The sequence below is a fragment of the Ananas comosus genome, linkage group 23 (assembly GCF_001540865.1).
Source record: "Ananas comosus cultivar F153 linkage group 23, ASM154086v1, whole genome shotgun sequence".
Classification (NCBI taxonomy): domain Eukaryota; kingdom Viridiplantae; phylum Streptophyta; class Magnoliopsida; order Poales; family Bromeliaceae; genus Ananas; species Ananas comosus.
Genome location: NC_033643.1, coordinates 6,004,308 through 6,012,260, shown reverse-complemented (window position 1 = coordinate 6,012,260; position 7,953 = coordinate 6,004,308). Strand labels below are relative to the sequence as shown.

The 7,953-nt window shown below is 38.6% G+C and overlaps 1 long non-coding RNA gene across 3 annotated transcripts; it reads left to right on the top strand.

Moving 5' to 3' along the window:
• Positions 870 to 2,101, top strand: LOC109728171. 3 transcript variants are annotated; one of them, XR_002220932.1, is made up of 5 exons: positions 870 to 884; positions 996 to 1,062; positions 1,206 to 1,554; positions 1,632 to 1,710; positions 1,796 to 2,101. It is a non-coding gene; the product is annotated as an uncharacterized LOC109728171 (long non-coding RNA). The 3 variants fall into 3 exon arrangements; XR_002220933.1 differs by lacking the exons at positions 870 to 884; positions 996 to 1,062 and having other exon boundaries at positions 1,099 to 1,418; positions 1,512 to 1,554; XR_002220931.1 differs by lacking the exons at positions 870 to 884; positions 996 to 1,062 and having other exon boundaries at positions 1,099 to 1,554.

The window sequence follows — 7,953 nt, the reverse complement described above, 5'->3', positions numbered from 1 at the left end:
CACAGTGATCTGCCATATGAATGTGAAGTAAAGTGTGATGTATTTAGTATTAGTTATTGTATCATCCATAATTGTTCATCTTATGGCTTGTATAACATCAGTATTTGACTGAATTTACAGTAGAATTGGCATTTTTCAACTGTATTTATAGCAGAATTGTCTTTTGGCGGAATAAAGAAGAGAAAATAATAGTATTGGTAAGAAATAGAGAGAAAAAATGGGAAGGATTAAGAATGACTTGAGAAGGATAAATATGATGTATTCCCTAGCAAGTCATAGGGATTCATGCTATAGTCTTGTCTCTCTGTGGCTAAAAGAAAATTCCTCTAAGAGCCTAATGAGCAAGTCCTAAAGCAAAATGCTCTTTTAAAACTTATCTAGTGGAAAGGTGGAATTATTTCAGTATTTTGAGAGCATATTTTATATATATAGATTTGCTTTATCACTTTAGAACATTGAATCTGCGTAAAGAGGTTTAGGTGCCGCGAACACCAGCCATCATTGTTTATAATTTATACTGGCCATGACTAGTGGCAAGGGGCCAACTTTATCCACTGTCATGTGCATGCTTTGTACCATGGTACAGAATGATAACAAATCCCTGATCTAAGTTGATATTTAACCTATAAATTAGAAGTTCTATATCCATTTTATGTGATAATCATTGGGTGTAAATTTGGTTCTTTGAGAGTGCTGAGAATACTCATTCCATTAAATGAGAGGTAACATTATCTTTTCTCAATTTGGATGAATTTAAAGTTCATTCTTTTTCTTCAACTGAAGATGACTAGTATAGTAATATTGCTCGTTATTGTTTTTTATTTATGCAGTTGGAGACATTCAAGAAGCAGCTGATGCAATCATTGAGCGATGATAATCTAACAGTGAGACTAGTTTATTTTGTATTAATTTCTCTTCTTATCTGAGATTCCTTTCTCTTGTCTACATCTGCTATTTGCAGAGAGTATGAATTTGATATTTCTGCCATTTTGCAGCAAAAATCAAAAGCAGCTGATATTGAGGCCCATGATCATACTGTTACCCGAGTCGCTTCTTGGAAAGGTACTATACCTCTTAATTAAGTATTACATATGCATTTGCTCACACTTCTTCCTCTATGAAGAGTTGAGTGCTGCTCTTACTTGAATAGCTCAAAATTTTCTGGGTTTTAAGCTTGTTCTCTTTGTGAATGGTGTGTAATGAAGATGGGATTTCCAGCAGTCATAGTGTAGCTGATCTCACCAATGGCTCTGTAGTAACCGGGGAGTCACCCAAGATGGTATAAGAATATCCTTACATTATCTTAGCTTCTTTCACACTCTTGTATCTCTTGAAATGTGTCAACAATTTCAAGAGATACCCGTCGAGTCAATGATCCTCAGCACCCACCTCTCCCCCAAAGAGGCCCTCCTTCTCAGGTCCTATACACCAATTAATATTACATCTATGAAATTCTTATTGCTTATTTGGTTTATTTGATCGTCGCTGAAATCTAATTGTTATACTTATAGGACATCCTCGAATAGATGGGAAGGAATTCTTTCGGCAAGCTAGGTTGGTAATTGCACGATGCATTTTCTAAAAGCATGCCGATGTAATTTGCTTACTATTTTTCTGGTAATACATTCCAGGACCCATCTCTCTTATGAACAGTTTGCTGCATTTTTGGCCAACATTAAGGAGCTCAATGCAAACAAACAATCGCGTGAGGTATGATTTCTATAGTTTGCATTTTCTTTGCCAACTACTCAACTACTTTAGTCACCATAATAACAAGATTTTTACAATTTTGCAGGAAACTGTAGAGAAGGCAGAAGAGATTTTTGGTACAGAAAACAAGGATTTGTACATTTCCTTTCAGAATTTGCTCAATCGCAATCTACCTTGAGTGTTTATGTCGAAGGAAACATTTTTGCTAGCAGAAACAGGTCTCTCTCTCTTTCTATCAAACGAAACATTTTTACTGCTAGTGTTGTTGGAGTTGATTACATAGACATACTTGTCAAGGAAATATCTTCTTTAAGGTAATTCTGGAGGCGGTAAGGAGAGCTTCTATATATTTTTACTACATCAAAATAGAGCTTTATGCTTCTATAGGTTCTATGTGAATGGTTCGTCCTCCAAAAACCACCTAATGCTTCTCACATGGGCTTGTCCTCTACTGTTGACTACAAAAAGTACTAAGAGCTTTATGCATCTATAGGTTCTATGTGATCAAAATGTATATGGCTCCAATAATTGGTCATAGGAACCTGCTGTAAAACCAGGCCCCACTGTAGCATCTTGCTAATTGGTGGTGCAGATGCATCATAATTTAATGGTGCATCACCATCACCAACCTCATATGCTAGCTATACCTTGCTCTCTTAATAATGATGATGGCTTAATTCATTTGATTCCTCCTCTCGTTGCGATTACGAAGTCGAGAGTAGTGGAAAATGGCGCGAAGATCTCAAGTTTATGTTCTTATCCTTTTGGTTCTTGCAGTGACTCTGTCAACTGTATATTCAGGTTTGTTTTGTCAGAAAAAAAAAAACCTTACAGGTTTGATCTCAGCAGTATGTTATTTGTTGTATTCCTTTTCTTACAACTCTTTGTGGTTTCCATCTGTTGGTAAAATAATTTGCATGAGCAATTAATGATTAGAAGGATATTAGCTGATTTTAAGGAATTGATATGCGACAGCTTCTGTTCAAGATACTGCAGTGCCGGAGATCTACGAGATCGACTACCAAGGGCCAGTAACACACTCCTTACCGCCTCCGGAATTACCTTATAGAGGTATTACTTCAAAACAAAAGATCTCGAGTTCTCACTTCATGAGATCCGTAGTTTCATTTATTGTCTTTTCCTCTTTTCTCGTTTTTGTTTATTGTCTTTTTGTCTTGCTATGAATGCCTCAATCTAGGCTATGTAGTACCTTTTCAATATCATCTATTTCTATGAAAGATCTGATTGGATGGGAAGTTGTTGAAGTGCTTCAACAAACAATTATATTATACTTCTAAAAGGAATAAATCCTAACGAGCTCTATTTAAGACAAACATGCATGCCTTGTTATGTCGGCCACATACTAACAAACACAAAGTTTCCAGTTATACTTGGCTATTTCTCCAGTTATTTCTAGTGCCCTCATATCTTATCCTTTTGTCAAAAAAAAACTAATAGATAAGAATTATAATTTGTTTGTTCTTGTTATAATAAAATAATGTAAAAAATTTTAACTTTACACTCAAAATTCTAATTTGAAGTTAGGAATCCATTGAATTTACACGCAACAAGCCAACATATTTTTCATTCTAATGCTTTGATTTTACACTTCTAATTATACTATAAAAAGAATAAAAACACTAATTTAAAACAGTTCAACATTATTCATTTGATAGTCGAAGAACTATAAATGGTGTAACTTAATTACTTTGTGCAGTATTTCTTGTGTCAATTTAACCCAGCAGTTTCGAATTGGATTATTAATGTCTTGGTACTAATTTCGACGGAAAATGATTTGTTTAATTTCTTGCGGAATTCTGTTGCATTTTGTTGTTAAAAAATATAGGCAGTACACTTTTCTTTTTTAATGCTCTGGCAAATCAAGGATGTTGCACAAATTTGAACTAATTGAAGTGTTATTCAATGTGCAGGTTCAAGTATATATTCGTGGAGCCGATCAGAATTCGTTTATACAATTTTTGATTTTGCTATCATACTATTTTTGATTTTTTGTATTTCTTTCAGTTAGAGAGTTTGATTTGTTATAATTACTACAGTGAGTGGATATTATTGTTGTGACGTATGGATATTTGATTTTAGTTTTATCTTTTTAACAAGAATTTAAGAAACTTTGTTGATTGCTTTTTTTGAGTCTCATCGATTTAATGTAAATGAGATTAGCTTAACTAAAGTTTAATACTAGACTAGATTTTAAATAAAATATTATATTTTGAATGATAATGGGACACTTATAAAGTGTCACTATATAAAAAAAAAATTACTTTTTTTAAAAAAACTAGGGACACTTATGTGTGTCACTAAAAGTAAAAAAAAGTGTCACTAAACTGCAGCACTTATTTTGGAATATACCAACATTTTATTATGTGTCGCTATATACCCTAGGGACTGCACATATAGCGACGCTATTTTGAGTGTCGGTATTTTTACCGGCAACACTTTTTTTAGATTTTAGGGACACTTAAAAGTGTCGCTATAGCTTAATTTTGTTGTAGTGAGATTAGTTAATTCTACTCATTATTCTTAATCATTCTTTACTCTTAGCAATTCTTTATCGCTAATCGTTATTTTTTATATTAGTTGTCCTTTAGCATTTGCTATTCTTTAACATTAGCCATTCTTTACTATTTATTCTCTACTTATTACTAAGGGCACTCGCACTTTAGCCATATTATACACATATGTCATTCTTTCCTAAGGTTACTTTACCTTAGCCAACTATGCCACTCGACTCGGTCTTGAGTCAATCAACTGCGAATAATCCACTCTCTGTCCGGCTCGAAGTGAAGGAACTTTGACATACACCTCAGCCTTCAATCCACAAACCACATCGCCCAACGGGTCGCCCAGAGCTGCGTACACCCGTGGTCAGAGATCTTTCCGGTGGGAGGGGAATATGCCAAACGCACCCGCGGCCCAAAACCCCCGATAGGGAGGGGAATATGCGACACGCACCCTAGAGAATCAAGATTCTTGCTCAATCTCAAGCCTCGCAGTTCTCCCGGTGGGAGGGGAATATGTCACACACACCTGCGGCCAAGAACTGTCGAGCTCATATGCTGCACTAGCAGCCGCTGCACTCGCAGCCGGAATTCCAGAATCCACATTACATAACTCAAGGGTTGGTCTTACCCTATATTATCGACCTATCTAGGTCCAAGTCTTCGTTCAATCTAAGTTAATACTTTAGGTTCGATGTCGATATGTTCATAGCCTAGGTTCACTAACACTAGGTCCAATGTCATTGTCACTCCCCCCCCCCAAAACCCCTACCAATTGGGCACGGTTCGGGCGCAGCGAACGAACGTCGAACGGGTAGCAACTCCCCTACCCGCCCAAGGCTCACAACCTGATCATGTACAAGAATTTACCCAGAAAAAATTAAATTCTATAAGTACACAATCAACGGGGCACAAATAGTGCCAACAACGAAGAGCAAGTAATCCACAAGATACACAAGTGAAATAAAGAGAGAACTTACTAGCTATAACATCCAATTACATCACATTTGCGTTTGTATACATTTACATTCTTTTCCTCAAAATGAATACATATTTTCATCAAGTACATAGCTCTCCAAATCCTCACCTATATGAATCCTTCTCAAATACATAGGTGTGCTAATGCAAAAGAAAAGCTACTACTCTACCAATAGTCCTCACTGGTCGGGCGCGATGCCCTTGCCGCGGTCCTCGCCCGACAAACCTGTACCTAGCCCTGAAAATAAAGTGGGGTGAGAACTATCTTCCATAGTTTCCAGTGGGCTCGGCCGCCGACTCCGCCGATCTCCCCACTAGGTCCAAGTGGGCAAAAGTAACAACGAAATAGATAGATAGATATATATATATCAAACCTGTAAAGACATAATAGGAAAACAATACTACTATGCCCATAATCATGTGTAATGAATGCATCCATCATATAGTAAGAGGTTACTATCATGCTAACAAGTTCGATCCATGTTCAATAGGCAATGTTCGATGACAATGTTAACTTTCCATTTACCCAATCTGTGGCAAAATCCTTGGGTTTGCCTACGACTCACATATCGATCCCATTGGGTAAGGAGGCTCCATATGCCTCCGAACCCGGGACTGTCTGCGGACAACTCTGTCCTATCACCCGACACTCTGGAGTACTCGACGACCAATCCTCTCCATGTGAGGATATGGATGGCTTTACCACCCCAAATAACAGACCGTGAGCTTGATCTATCATCTCCACGTGAGGATACCCTACGAACTAGGGCCAACATTCTCTCGGAACTCATCTATTCCGACATTCATGCATATTTACTTAGCTATACTAAGTTCATTGTTCACGAGTCATTTTCTATGGAATCCACCTATTCCTAAGTTCATGAACCTCTAGTGTCAAATACACTACATAATGCCACTCGTTCGGTTCTTGAAACATTTAGATGCCACTCTCTATGTCACTAAATAACCATCGAGTTTATCTCTTTTCTTTAGCACTATAGGATCCATGTTCCGACCCAATCCTTACCTATTTATTTCACCAAGTATTCCATGTACACTAGGTTAACATTTAGAAGCATAAGAAAAAGGTACTACAATGCAATCCTACAATACAACATGCAAGAGATGAGATTATATGTTATTCTAATACATAGAAAAGAGTTTGGTTGCTTCGGGATGACACCCCCCACCTTTTGAGGGTATGAAGGTTCTAGAATTGCGTCTCGTCGAACGTTACGACGATGTCTCGGCCTCCTTGGTCCAAGACGGCGCTCAATTGACTATATTTCGCCGATAGCTTTTCACCCACTCGACGAATCGTAAATCTGTCTTCGCCCCCGCATTTAGACACCTAGCAATTAGGTTTACAAGCCATCAAATGAAATCAATCTCATGATTTATCAAAAACCCCATTTGGGTGCCTTAGGGTTCACATCTTGCAATTTGCACTAAAGAACCCTAGCTTCTAGCTCTATTCCACCATTAATGGTGCTAGAGGTCCATTTGACCTCATCTCGAAAGCCAAATATCCAAAAACCCTAAGTTCTACCATTAGGGCTCAAAAGCTTACCTCTAGGTTACCTCCAATGGAGAGAAGAGGAAGAGGAAGATGCCCCAAGCCTTCTCTAGCTTGCTCTCCTCCTTCTTCTTCTTCTCTTTTCCTTCTCCTCCTTCTCTTTTCTTTCTTCTCCTTCTTTTTTCTTTCTTCTCTTCCTTGAGAGAGAGTGAGGGGTGATAGGGAATAGATGAGAGAAAGAGAGAGAGCTTTTCTCTCTAATACTCTCCATCTAATGTAACAAACGCAGCTAAGCCCCTCAACTTTACTCCTCTCAAACAGCTCTGCCTGGGCAGATTTCACGCGGAGGGACCGATCCCTGGTCGGGAGGACCGGTCCCCTAGGACCTTCCCAATTTTTACGCGTACGGGAACCGGTCCCTTCCCGAGAGACCGAACCCTTGAGGACCGGTCCTTCCCGAGAGATCGGTTCCTGAGAGCTGACCTCTCGGGACTTAGCCAAATTTCCTCTTCTCCCGTGGGCTTCACCTACGGGGACCGGTCCCTCAGCCCAGGGACCAGTTGCATTAGGCAATCTCGCAACCATCAGCTATGGGGACCGGTCCTTCCCTGCCAGGGACTGGGCCCCGAGAGTAGAATCTGCCAAGTGCAGATTTTTGCACTACTTGCTCTCGTGGACTCGACTCCAAAGCACTTTTTGTGTTTTGGACATCTCTAGCTTCTCCGAAGCCTGCTCACTCGACAATTAGTCGATTCCGAACGAAGTATAACTCTCGGATTTCGAGAATTCACTTCCTTACAGTCATTTTCCTTCTAGGTCCACTTGACTCTAAGTTCAATGTCGCTATATTCATAACCTAGGTTTACTTGACTCTAGATTCAATTCTCAACCTAAGTTCAATACATTAGGTTTAATGCCACCCTTGACCAACCTATGTTTATTATGTTAGATGTATGCCTTAGAAGCCAACCAGGCCAACACATGTATTCTTTCTAGGACATAAATTTGTATTTGACTTTAAAATATTATGAATAAATTTGGGTTATCATTTCCATTCATGTTGTGTATGTGTCCATGAATCGTCCAAGAAATTAATAACATGATGACATATATTCTCAAGAGTTGAGAATTTGAGACATGTGTCATTGGTGGTTAATTCCTAAATGCTCCCGATCAATGGATCATCACGGGGATGGTGATTGATCCGGTGAGATTGGTGCATAGGTCGCT